Source organism: Symphalangus syndactylus, chromosome 11 (assembly GCF_028878055.3).
Source record: "Symphalangus syndactylus isolate Jambi chromosome 11, NHGRI_mSymSyn1-v2.1_pri, whole genome shotgun sequence".
NCBI lineage: Eukaryota > Metazoa > Chordata > Mammalia > Primates > Hylobatidae > Symphalangus > Symphalangus syndactylus.
This window is the reverse complement of record NC_072433.2, coordinates 105,668,292-105,681,925: the sequence shown is the minus strand read 5'-3', so window position 1 is coordinate 105,681,925 and position 13,634 is coordinate 105,668,292. Positions and strand designations below refer to the sequence as shown.

The following is a 13,634-nucleotide window of genomic DNA, read 5'->3' as shown; positions in this document are numbered from 1 at the left end:
ACGGGTGCAGCAAAACAACATGGCACATGGATACATATGTAACAAACCTGCACATTGTGCACATGTACTCTAGAACTTAAAGTATAATAATAAAAAAATGTAAAAAAAATAAGCCTTTAGAACCTGAAGAGGAATAATAATAGCACTGAATTGAGCTGCGGACAGTCTAGGGCTTTATTGACACTGGGTGGCAAGTGTGGTTTTATCTGCCTCTTCTGTTTTCCTGGGCCAGGGCTGGTGTCTCTACCTGTGTTTGCGACAGGTGCACATCCTGGACTACCATGCCAGACCAACAAACCAGCCAGACCTGGTCCCAATCACAGGACCAGCTCTTTGATAACTTTGCTACTCGGCAAACAATTACACAGCAGCAAAGATCGCCAGTGACCTTCTGCTTTCACCTTGGTCTCTTGGCAGGTGTGATATACCATTTTAATATAGAAAGAATTAGGGAGTATGAGGCTCTGGACACTTCAGCACATTTTTTTGAGGGCAAGTGCAAGGGTTTTCCTCTGCCTTTATTTATGCTCTGACTTCTTGATGATGTACTTTTATTGAAGATATGTAAATATCTCTGTTTCTGTTAATTTATTTTCTGATATCTCTGATGGTAGTGAGTTTTGTTTTTTTTTTTGTTCTGCCTCTAAAGGAGATAATTGTTTTGAGACTGTTATTTTCTATCCTTGGGGTCTCTGGTAATTGCAATGATATCATTAAGGACTTGGAAGAAAAATAGGTCATTATTTACATTTAAAGGGATATACTTTGAAAAATATAATTCTAGGCAGTTTTTCTTTAACTTGAACCAATATTATATAAAAATAGTCTAAAACTCAGAAGTTTGCAAGTGAGGAAAAATGGGTTTATTTTCATGATACTGTACTTTGCAGAGTCTAAGTTTTTTGTTTTTGGTAATGCCATAAATATTGTATGAAAATATCATTGATACAAATGGTATTTACTGATTAATTTTATGAATATTCTAGCTACATGTATGAGAAGTATATAGTGTCATATTTATATTCAAACTAATCATGAAAGTCATATATATATGTAAAACCTAAATTACTCCACTCAATATTTTGCAAATTCACACCTAAAAATCACCTTGAGCAATATAGTCATAAGAACATTTCATTTGCTCCTTCTATAGGTACAGACCACAAACTCAAGTTATACCAAGAAAAATAAAGGGACTGGGGAAAGGGTTGGGGAGGATGGGAGAGCTTACTATTTAGCAAAATGCTTACTTGGGATTAAATGTCCTTTCCTATAAATCAGAAGGCAAACTGTCAGCCAGGTACTTTCTCATTTGCAGCATGTACAAGCAGCAGGAAAATGAGCCAAAGCATCCTTTGAAGCAAAACATTACATAGAATGCAATTCGTTCTCACTATGTCTCTCTTCTCCTGGAAACTATTACTGAAGATAAATCAGGTGAGGCTGCAGTGCATCTTGCTCCTCCATGGGCAGGTCCTATTAGTAGCGTCTTTATTTTCTTACCTGAAGCACTCTTGCCCTTCCAAGCAACACGAGTCAGATAAAGTGAGTGTGTGCTGAGTTAGCTCCCTGTGATAAAAAAAAAAAGGGAGACATTTTGCAGTATGAAAAACAAGAAGTGTTTGGGCCATACTATTTCAGAAGATGGTTATGAAATTCATCAATATTTCTCTGAACTAATTCCAAAGGAATGATGCTCTACTCTTTTGGAAATTCTGCCTATTGGTTTAGAGTCTTGGGTACTTTCCTAGTACACTCACAGAATCTCATTAACTCTGACCATCTTGTTAGACTTATAGAAAAATGCCAACAATCCCAATGACATGAGAAGTGCCCGAAAGATCAGACTGCCTTCTTCCTTTTTTGAAAAAAAAATTAAATTATAATTTACTGCTCGTTTTCCTCTGTCTCTCCACATCTGTCCAACCTTATTTCTCCAGACACCAAATTTATTCCTTGACAGGCTGTCCTCTTTTCTGGGTGGTTCACTTGTCATGTTCTGCCCCTCCGGCGCTCTCAGTTATCCGAACTTAATGCCCTGACCCTTCTGCTGACTGCAGGTGTGTGCCCAGGGTTGGTAGTTTCCTCTCTCTGTGATCTTCACTGTCTTTCTCAGTGTGCCTCAGTTCAGGATGTCTGGGGAGAAAAAATACCTCTAGAGAGTTTCAGGTGCATCTTACCAAAAGGGAACAATAATGAGATGTCATGGTGATGGCCAAAATTGGATTTTTCACTTATCCTCCCTGGGTGTCCATTCTGTTTTTGAAATTGTATCCTTGAGTCTTTGAAGCCTTGCTCTGGCAATCCAGAAATAGAAAGAGCATCTGAATGACACACTCCTTCTAATGACCCTTAATACCTAGCGTAGTCATTTTGCCTATATTTTCTGGCCCTAATTTTTGAATAATATTTGGTAAGAGCACTCATGTCCTGAGGTAAGCAAGATGCTCAGTAATATAAGAAAATTAAGCACAGGTCTTACCTCCTAGGAATCCTCTCATCTCATTCCTATAAGTATGTGATCTGTGGTTGGGGCAAAATGAGAGAGGGCTTTCAGGGACCCTGGCTGTGGTCTGGGTGGCATGTGGAGGTCAGGGTGTGTGTTCAGCATGTGGGGTGGTATGCCACTGAGCAGTATGGTTGCTGTGCTTCAGTTAGAAAACCTCAAAGTCGCTCCTGTCAGCTGCTGCTGGCAGGACTTCTGTGATTCCATTTACTCTTTGGTTTGCTTTTGTCCATGGACAGGCCCCCAGGACTTAAGTTTCTGCCCCATGCTTTTGACAGAAGACTATCTTAATTGTGAATTCCCTTTTCAATAATGAACTGACAGAAACTTCTAAAAGTGTGGAGTTAAAAGAATACCATAGCTCATGTTTGTTGAGTGCTTATGGTGTACTGGCATTTGTTTGCATTTTCTCCTTTCTTGTTCTGAGGCACAGAGAGGATAAGTGATTTGCCCAAGGTCACAGAACCATTGAGAAGTGGAGCGGCGATCTACCCCCATCAACCTAACCTCAGAACCCCTTGCTCGTACCCACTGAATGATCTTCCTATGTGATGTAGTTGGTTGTTGGAATTAGTTTTGTGATCCAGACACTTCAGAGCCAGCGCTGCTGCCAGTCTCTTGAGTTTTTCCTCCAAGATGGTTGCTGTAGCCTGAAGTGCCACATTCTACCTTCAAGACAAGGAGGAAGGGGGAAGGCTGGTACTGTCAAGATTTCTACTTAGATCTCCCTGGCTAGCATGGTACCACATGGCTGTCATTAGCTATAGGGGCAGTTGGGATAGTAAGGGTTTCGCTTTTGTAGTCTGTGTAGTAGAACAGGCAAAAGAACAGTGGTTTGGGGCTGGGGAGAGGCAGTCAACCGTGTCTTCCACAACGAGTGATTTTATGGAGATCTCTCTACTTGGCTGTGGGGAAGGTGCTGGAAAAGGACATTCTCTTTCCAGAAACACTATTATTCTCTATAGTAGGCTAAGTAATAACCCCCCAAGATATTTAGTTTCCAATCCCAGGAGGCTGTCCTTAAATCCTTGTAGCTCTTATATGGCAAAAGGGACCTTGCAGATGTGATTAGGGATCCTGAGATGTGGAGGTTATCTGGATAATCTATGTGGGCCCTAAGTGTAATCACAAGTGTCCATATAACAGGGAGCAGAGAAAGATTTGATTGCAGACATGGGGACATTGGGACAACTAAAACAAAGTGATATGTTCCTGGCTTTGAAGATAGAAGACAGGGCCATATGCCTAGGAGTGCAGCTCTAGAAACTGAAAAAATCCAGAAAGCAGGTTGTCCCCTAGAGCCTCTCGAGGGTGTGCATCCCTGATGACACCTTGATCTTGGTCCAGTGAAATCAATATCAGATTTCTGACCCCAGAAATGCAACAATAAATGGATACTGCTTGAAGCCACAAGTTTATAGTAATTTGTTATAGTAGCCCCGGGAAATGAATACATTCCTCCAGCCAAGCCCTCCCTCCCAGTTCTGTTGGTATGGTGCCCTTCACTAAGCCGTGTGTGTGTGTGTGCACGCAGGTATGTGTGTGAGTGAGAGAGAGAGAGAGACAGGAGAGGAGCATAGGGAGAGGAGAGGGAAGAGAGAGATGGCAAGGTGACCTGGAGCTGGCCACAATAATAGTTCTCTGCACTGAGAATGTGAGTAGTTGAGTACCTTTGTTCACAGCTATAGCCATTAGTAATCATAGCTGGGAAAACAGAAAAAAAAATCCCATTAGATCCCCTTAGCCACCTGATGCTATACTGTGATATCTGTAATAGATCTAAAATAATTGGACCAGAGGCCTCTTTAAAGGCAAGGACTTTCATGTCTAAGTAGAAGGGGTTGATTATGTGAGTAAGATTTTCTCTTTGTCACTCTCTCTTTGGCTTGAGTAAGCGATTCATTTGATAGCAGAGCAGTGCATTGACTGCATAGCCAGCTGTCCAAATGGGATTCTTTGTCTCTTGGTTTTGCCAAGACTGAGAACAAAATAATAGAACTCCTACATTCCAAGTGAGTGCCAGATCATGTACGCGGAACTGGCAAAGGAAATGGTCAACAGTTAGTTTTGTAACCTTATTTAGAGGATAAGTAAGAGATTAGGGCCAAGAAGGAGAGAATGCTTTAGAAAAAAGATGGTTGGAACACTGTGGCTTTCTCCTCCCTCTTCCATGTTGTACTGCCCTCAGCTCAAGCTGAGAGAGGGGCTTTAGGAGGTCCACTTGCAAAATTCACAGCTCTTTGGTGGAGTTTATAGAGGCATAGGGAGAGATGTCAGACACATTCCTGAGGAGGTGGCTAGCATTATGGGCCTGGCAGCAATGACAAGAAAGAAAAAAAAAAAAAGACTGCACTGGCAGCCATCTAATCTCCTTAATAGCAAGACCAACATTTGTGAAATTTCTTGTGGGGGTGTGTGGATCTGTAATGATGGTGGTGGAGAGGAGCTGACCTATACTTGGCCCAAGAAACTCACATTGATGTGACCACTCTGGAGAGCCTTTCTGGGGAGGCTGCTAGGGCTCAGGAGCTGTGAGGGTCAGAATGGGCTGGTGGAGGAGGCAGCACCCATGTCCAGGGAGCCTTGTTTGGAGGTCACCAAGAGGGAGTTCTCCAAGTCACCCTCCAAAGGCTCTTGAAACAAAGAACTGGGCTAACATTTGCCAAATGTCAGATCACAAATCAGCCATGCTCAATTGTATCCTTTCCCCTAATGCTGTCCTCCTTTAGGGTCAGTCCTGGAGGGGTCAGACCTTGGCTATGAACTAAAGGAGAAGCAATGGAAGAATACAGCTGGGAAAAAAGATAAGCAGCTCCATATGCCGCCTCCCTACATCGTGTTTCTAGGCCGAAAACAGTAACATGCTGGAGGAGGAAAGAAAATCTAATTTAGGCAAGAGTTTGGGGCTTTTATTTTCATGTTTGACTGGGCAATTATTTCTAAAATGAAACTGTTCTTGTGCCTAAAGCCAGCTGAAAGAATTAAGGCATGTGCCAAAGATTTCATCCAGGAGGCAAGGAAGAATGAGTCTGTAGAAGTAGTCTGAATGGGTAGTAAACAAAAGAATCAAGTTGTATTCTACTTATACCTTCTGGTGTGTGGCTTGTTCCATTAAATGATTCAGCTGAGCTGGGCGTGGTGGCTCATACCTGCAATCCCAGCATTTTGGGAGGCCGAGGCGGGCGGATCACAAGGTCAGGAGATGGAGACCAGACTGGCTAACACGGTGAAACTTCGTCTCTACTAAAAATACAAAAAATCAGCTGGGCGTGGTGGCGGGCTACTGTAGTTCCAGCTACTCGGGAGGCTGAGCAGGAGAATGGCATGAACCCGGGAGGCGGAGCTTGCAGTGAGCCAAGATTGTGCCAATGCACTCCAGCTTGGGCGATAGACTGAGACTCCCTCTCAAAAAAAAAAAAAAAAAAAAAAAAAGAAGGAGTCAGCTGTTCCTGTCCAACTACTGGTAGATCAGAGCAGAGTAACTGGGTTGCTTTAGAGAGGAAGAGCACTAGGTAACGTTAAAAAATATGCTTAGTTAGTCTTAACTTAGTTCAGGTAAAACTGCTATGCATGTGAGGGCTGACTTAGCTGCACTTCTGTCTAACTTTACATTAGAGCCGATCAGAGCCCAGGGCAGGGATATTTTGACTTGGCTCCTTCACCAACCCTCTCATCACTCAGATCTGGCCTCTTTCCTCCTGGTTTATTGGAAGGCAAGCTCATGGTGCTGGAATGGGGCAACTCTGATTCCATTAGCATTCTCCAGACCCAATTCCTTAAACATTACTTTTGTTCTGCCTTCCACTTTGGCCCCACATTCCTCTCCTCACCCTCAATCCCCTCTTCTAGTCATTGCCCGAAGTGTTCTTTGGATACAACAGCAAAGGTTTCAGTGAGAATTGGTAGCCAGGTCAGGGGTCATCTTCAAGGCCACAGCCTGAGTGAAAGGTGAATTTCCCTTTCCCCTGTTATGGGGGCTCTTACTGAAATAAGGGAAAGTACGAGGAGAAATTGAAGAGACATTCAGTATACAAGGGGGATCAATTTTTGGCTCCAAGTTTGGGTGCATCTCAGGAAAAGATGAACTCCCCTGTTTTCTTTTTTTTTTTTTTTTTTTTTTTTTTTTTTTTTTTTATTATACTTTAGGGTTTTAGGGTACATGTGCACAATGTGCAGGTTTGTTACATATGTATCCATGTGCCATGTTGATTTCCTGCACCCATTAACTCGTCATTTAGCATTAGGTGTATCTCCTAATGCTGTCCCTCCCCCCTCCCCCCACCCCACAACAGTCCCCGGAGTGTGATGTTCCCCTTCCTGTGTCCATGTGTTCTCATTGTTCAATTCCCACCTATGAGTGAGAACATGTGGTGTTTCGTTTTTTGTCCTTGCGATAGTTTACTGAGAATGATGTTTTCCAGTTTCATCCATGTCCCTACAAAGGACACGAACTCATCATTTTTTATGGCTGCATAGTATTCCATGGTGTATATGTGCCACATTTTCTTAATCCAGTCTATCGTTGTTGGACATTTGGGTTGGTTCCAACTCTTTGCTATTGTGAATAGTGCCGCAATAAACATACGTGTGCATGTGTCTTTATAGCAGCATGATTTATAGTCCTTTGGGTATATACCCAGTAATGGGATGGCTGGGTCAAATGGTATTTCTAGTTCTAGATCCCTGAGGAATCGCCACACTGACTTCCACAATGGTTGAACTAGTTTACAGTCCCACCAACAGTGTAAAAGTGTTCCTATTTCTCCACATCCTCTCCAGCACCTGTTGTTTCCTGATTTTTTAATGATGGCCATTCTAACTGGTGTGAGATGGTATCTCACTGTGGTTTTGATTTGCATTTCTCTGATGGCCAGTGATGAGGAGCATTTCTTCATGTGTTTTTTGGCTGCATAAATGTCTTCTTTTGAGAAGTGTCTGTTCATGTCCTCTGCCCACTTTTTGATGGGGTTGTTTGTTTTTTTCTTGTAAATTTGTTTGAGTTCATTGTAGATTCTGGATATTAGCCCTTTGTCAGATGAGTAGGTTGCAAAAATTTTCTCCCATTGTGTAGGTTGCCTGTTCACTCTGATGATAGTTTCTTTTGCTGTGCAGAAGCTCTTTATTTTAATGAGATCCCATTTGTCGATTTTGGGTTTTGTTGCCATTGCTTTTGGTGTTTTAGACATGAAGTCCTTGCCCACGCCTATGTCCTGAATGGTATTGCCTAGGTTTTCTTGTAGGATTTTAATGGTTTTAGGTCTAACATATAAATCTTTAATCCATCTTGAATTAATTTTTGTATAAGGTGTAAGGAAGGGATCCAGTTGCAGCTTTCTACATATGGCTAGCCAGTTTTCCCAGCACCATTTATTAAATAGGGAATCCTTTCCCCATTTCTTGTTTTTGTCAGGTTTGTCAAAGATCAGATAGTTGTAGCTATGCGGCATCATTTCTGAGGGCTCTGTTCTGTTCCATTGATCTATGTCTCTGTTGTGGTACCAGTACCATGCTGTTTTGGTTACTGTAGCCTTGTAGTATAGTTTGAAGTCAGGTAGCGTGATGCCTCCAGCTTTGTTCTTTTGGCTTAGGATTGACTTGGCGATGCGGGCTCTTTTTTGGTTCCATATGAACTTTAAAGTAGTTTTTTCCAATTCTGTGAAGAAAGTCATTGGTAGCTTGATGGGGATGGCATTGAATCTATAAATTACCTTGGGCAGTATGGCCATTTTCACGATATTGATTCTTCCAACCCATGAGCATGGAATGTTCTTCCATTTGTTTGTATCCTCTTTTATTTCATTGAGCAGTGGTTTGTAGTTCTCCTTGAAGAGGTCCTTCACATCCCTTGTAAGTTGGATTCCTAGGTATTTTATTCTCTTTGAAGCAATTGTGAATGGGAGTTCACTCATGATTTGGCTCTCTGTTTGTCTGTGATTGGTGTACAAGAATGCTTGTGATTTTTCTACATTAATTTTGTATCCTGAGACTTTGCTGAAGTTGCTAATCAGCTTAAGGAGATTTTGGGCTGAGACAATGGGGTTTTCTAGATATACAATCATGTCATCTGCAAACAGGGACAATTTGACTTCCTCTTTTCCTAATTGAATACCCTTTATTTCCTTCTCCTGCCTGATTGCTCTGGCCAGAACTTCCAGCACTATGTTGAATAGGAGCGGTGAGAGAGGGCATCCCTGTCTTGTGCCAGTTTTCAGAGGGAATGCTTCCAGTTTTTGCCCATTCAGTATGATATTGGCTGTGGGTTTGTTGTAGATAGCTCTTATTATTTTGAGATACATCCCATCAATACCTAATTTATTGAGAGTTTTTAGCATGAAGCGTTGTTGAATTTTGTCAAAGGCCTTTTCTGCATCTATTGAGATAATCATGTGGTTTTTGTCTTTGGTTCTGTTTATATGCTGGATTACATTTATTGATTTGCGTATGTTGAACCAGCCTTGCATCCCAGGGATGAAGCCCACTTGATCATGGTGGATAAGGTTTTGATGTGCTGCTGGATTCGGTTTGCCAGTATTTTATTGAGGATTTTTGCATCAATGTTCATCAAGGATATTGGTCTGAAATTCTCTTTTTTGGTTATGTCTCTGCCAGGTTTTGGTATCAGGACGATGCTGGCTTCGTAAAATGTGTTACGGAGGATTCCCTCTTTTTCTATCGATTGGAATAGTTTCAGAAGGAATGGTACCAGTTCCTCCTTGTACCTCTGGTAGAATTCAGCTGTGAATCCATCAGGTCCTGGACTCTTTTTGGTTGGTAAGCTATTGATTATTGCCACAATTTCAGAACCTGTTATTGGTCTATTCAGAGATTCAACTTCTTCCTGGTTTAGTCTTGGGAGGGTGTATTTGTCGAGGAATTTATCCATTTCTTCTAGATTTTCTAGTTTATTTGCATAGAGGTGTTTGTAGTATTCTCTGATGGTAGATTGTATTTCTGTGGGATCGGTGGTGATATCCCCTTTTTCGTTTTTTATTGCATCTATTTGATTCTTCTCTCTTTTCTTCTTTATTAGTCTTGCTAGCGGTCCATCAATTTTGTTGATCTTTTCAAAAAACCAGCTCCTGGATTCATTAATTTTTTGAAGGGTTTTTGTGTCTCTATTTCCTTCAGTTCTGCTCTGATTTTAGTTATTTCTAGCCTTCTGCTAGCTTTTGAATGTGTTTGCTCTTGCTTTTCTAGTTCTTTTAATTGTGATGTTAGGGTGTCAATTTTGGATCTTTCCTGCTTTCTCTTGTGGGCATTTAGTGCTATAAATTTCCCTCTACACACTGCTTTGAACGTGTCCCAGAGATTCTGGTATGTTGTGTCTTTGTTCTCGTTGGTTTCAAAGAACATCTTTATTTCTGCCTTCATTTCATTATGTACCCAATAGTCATTCAGGAGCAGGTTGTTCAGTTTCCATGTAGTTGAGTGGTTTTGACTGAGTTTCTTAATCCTGAGTTCTAGTTTGATTGCACTGTGGTCTGAGAGACAGTTTGTTATAATCTCTGTTCTTTTACATTTGCTGAGAAGAGCTTTACTTCCAACTATGTGGTCAATTTTGGAATAGGTGTGGTGTGGTGCTGAAAAAAATGTATATTCTGTTGATTTGGGGTGGAGAGTTCTGTAGATGTCTATTAGGTCCACTTTATGTAGAGCTGAGTTCAATTCCTGGATATCCTTGTTAACTTTCTGTCTCGTTGATCTGTCTAATGCTGACAGTGGGGTGTTAAAATCTCCCATTATTATTGTGTGGGAGTTTAAGTCCCTTTGTAGGTCACTGAGGACTTGCTTTATGAATCTGGGTGCTCCTGTGTTGGGTGCATATATATTTAGGATAGTTAGCTCTTCTTGTTGAATTGATCCCTTTACCATTATGTAATGGCCTTCTTTGTCTCTTTTGATCTTTGTTGGTTTAAAGTCTATTTTATCAGAGACTAGGATTGCAACCCCTGCCTTGTTTTGTTTTCCAGTTGCTTGATAGATCTTCCTCCATCCCTTTATTTTGAGTCTATGTGTGTCTCTGCACGTGAGATGGGTTTCCTGAATACAGCACACTGATGGGTCCTGACTCCTTATCCAGTTTGCCAGTCTGTGTCTTTTGATTGGAGCATTTAGCCCATTTACATTTAACGTGAATATTGTTATGTGTGAATCTGATCCTGTCATTATGATGTTAGTTGGTTATTTTGCTCGTTAGTTGCTATAGTTTCTTCCTAGCCTCGATGGTCTTTACAATTTGGCATGTTTTTGCAGGGGCTGGTACCGGTTGTTCCTTTCCATGTTTAGTGCTTCCTTCAGGAGCTCTTTTAGGGCAGGCCTGGTGGTGACAAAATCACTCAGCGTTTGCTTGTCTGTAAAGTATTTTATTTCTCCTTCACTTATGAAGCTTAGTTTGGCGGGATAGGAAATTCTGGGTTGAAAATTCTTTTCTTTAAGAATGTTGAATATCGGCCCCCACTCTCTTCTGGCTTGTAGAGTTTCTGCTGAGAGATCAGCTGTTAGTCTGATGGGCTTCCCTTTGTGGGTAACCCGACCTTTCTCTCTGGCTGCCCTTAACATTTTTTCCTTCATTTCAACTTTGGTGAATCTGACAATTATGTGTCTTGGAGTTGCCCTTCTCGAGGAGTATCTTTGTGGCGTTCTCTGTATTTCCTGAATCTGAATGCTGGCCTGCCTTGCTAGATTGGGGAAGTTCTCCTGGATAATATCTTGCAGAGTGTTTTCCAACTTGGTTCCATTCTCCCCATCATTTTCAGGTACACCCATCAGACGTAGGTTTGGTCTTTTCACATAGTCCCAAATTTCTTGGAGGCTTTGTTCATTTCTTTTTATTCTTTTTTCTCTAAACTTCCCTTCTCTCTTCATTTCATTCATTTCATCTTCTATCAGCGATACCCTTTCTTCCAGTTGATCGCATCTGCTACTGAGGCTTCTGCATTCTTCGCGTAGTTCTCGAAACTTGGCTTTCAGCTCCATCATCTCCTTTAAGCCCTTCTCTCCATTGGTTATTCTAGTTATCCATTCTTCTAATTTTTTTTCAAAGTTTTTAACTTCTTTGCTATTGTTTTGAATTTCCTCTCGTAGCTCAGAGTAGTTTGATCGTCTGAAGCCTTCTTCTCTCAACTCATCAAAGTCATCCTCCATCCAGCTTTGTTCCGTTGCTGGTGAGGAACTGCGTTCCTTTGGAGGAGGAGAGGTGCTCTGTTTTTTAGAGTTTCCAGTTTTTTTGGTCTGTTTTTTCCCCATCTTTGTGGTTTTGTCTACTTTTTGTCTTCGATGATGGTGATGTACAGATGGGTTTTTGGTGTGGATGTCCTTTCTGTTTGTTAATTTTCCTTCTACCAGACAAGACCCTCAGCTGCAGGTCTGTTGGAGTTTACTAGAGGTCCACTCCAGACGCTGTTTGGCTGGGTGTCAGCACCGGTGGCTCAAGCAGAAGTGCAGAAATCACCCGTCTTCTGTGTCGCTGGGGCTGGGAGCTGGAGACCGGAGCTGTTCCTATTCGGCCATCTTGGCTCCACCCCCGAACTCCCCTGTTTTCAAGCTGTACTTTTTGAAGGAAAAGAGGTTGATTTAGTGAGTCATTTTTGAAATCCACTGAAACATGCATTGGTAGGCTCAGAACTGTGCGGTGGATTGATCCCGACTTAATGCAGTTCAACAATGCTTGTTGAAGCAATCACCGTTAAAAGGATACACTAGCAATGCTGAAAAGCTGAAGGCCAAATGGGTTTCAACTTTCCTCAGCACTGAGCCAGAAACTCCTCATTTGTTTTCCTTTTCTGAGAATCATCTCATGCTATTCAGACAAGGTGACAATCATGCCTGAAGAAGCTCTGTTAAGCCAATTTACATCAGGTGTGCGGGTGCAGATTTTAGCGTAAAGCTATGAGTGTTGAGAGATTGTTTTCCCAGCTCAACAGAGCTTTCCAGTGACCAAATAACTGAGCTATTCTTTCAAAAGAGTCAGGAGGGGACTCTAGTTCCCCTTCGACCACTCACAGGCTGTGAGACCTTTGCCAGTCATTAACCTGACGGGTCTTCACTTATACTATGGTGGAATGCAGGCTGAAAGCTGGGGGCCAATGTGAGCTACAATTCTGTTGTTTTCTGAATCTTTTTCTGTAGGTGGCCAGTTGGTGTGCATATATGGGTGATTTTAGCCTTTCTCTGGGTCTAGCTTTATGATGTCACTAACAAGCCCTGGTGGCCACAGCGGTCTGACTGCCAGGTCTGGCCTTGGCATCTGAAGACAAACCCAGGCTTCAGCTCCCTTGCTCTCACTATTGATAGATGACCAGAGCAATCCTCTGATTCCTTATTAAAAGAAAGTGAAGAACACCTAGTTTTGGAGTTAAAAATAGATCATGGACTTCTTGTTTCTAAGTATTGAATATTTCAATATAGTAGTATAATGTTTCTATTAATTCTTAAAAAGAATTGGCAGACTCAGCTTGTTACTCTTAGATAGGGTATCAAGACTGTGTGTATCATTGGCTTTGTGTAATGCACCTATTGTTCTCGCCATTTTATTATTTTGGGTGAAAGTGGACAAGGGAGACTATTTGCTTCCTTTACTGCATTGGGTTGTGTGGCTTCTGAAGAGGGAGATAAGGCATAACTCCTGTTCTAAAAGAGTTAACAAGAGAGTTGGAGATATGACATATGAATAAGAGAGAGTTAGAAAAGTAGCTTCATCGTCAATAAATATGAGGCTCCCAGTTGTGGAGATCCTGTATCAAGACTGGATGGAATATGGAAATATACTTTATAGCCTGTCTCATTACATATGGTATAGAATTTGTTTGCAAAGCTTTGGTTTCCTCTGCCACTCTGCCTGTTGAGAGTACCTGTGGTCTGTCAGAGCAGTTCAGTCTAGAAGTCCCTACATTTTTATTCCTCATGGCCCTCTCTGGATAAGAGGAGGTGCTCTTTCTAGAAATCACCAGTTACTTCAGAGGGGAGCTGTATATCCTTAATTCCTTGTTTAATTATCTCTCTTCCCAAGTTTCTGGGAGCCCTACACAGGCAGGGGTCAGGTCTATTTTGCTTACTATTATTTTCTCAATAACTGGCACTTAATAACTGAAAAAAATTGATAATTAAAATAATAATAATCTGCCACTCT

The 13,634-nt window shown here is 41.6% G+C and overlaps 1 long non-coding RNA gene across 1 annotated transcript; it reads right to left on the bottom strand.

Moving 5' to 3' along the window:
* Positions 1-1,448: 1,448 nt before the first annotated feature.
* On the bottom strand, positions 1,449-12,745 carry LOC134731803 (uncharacterized). Its single transcript, XR_010114390.1, has 5 exons — positions 12,538-12,745; positions 5,595-5,749; positions 3,035-3,175; positions 2,181-2,297; positions 1,449-1,569 (listed from the first exon to the last, which is right to left on the bottom strand). It is a non-coding gene; the product is annotated as an uncharacterized lncRNA (long non-coding RNA).
* Positions 12,746-13,634: the final 889 nt, after the last annotated feature.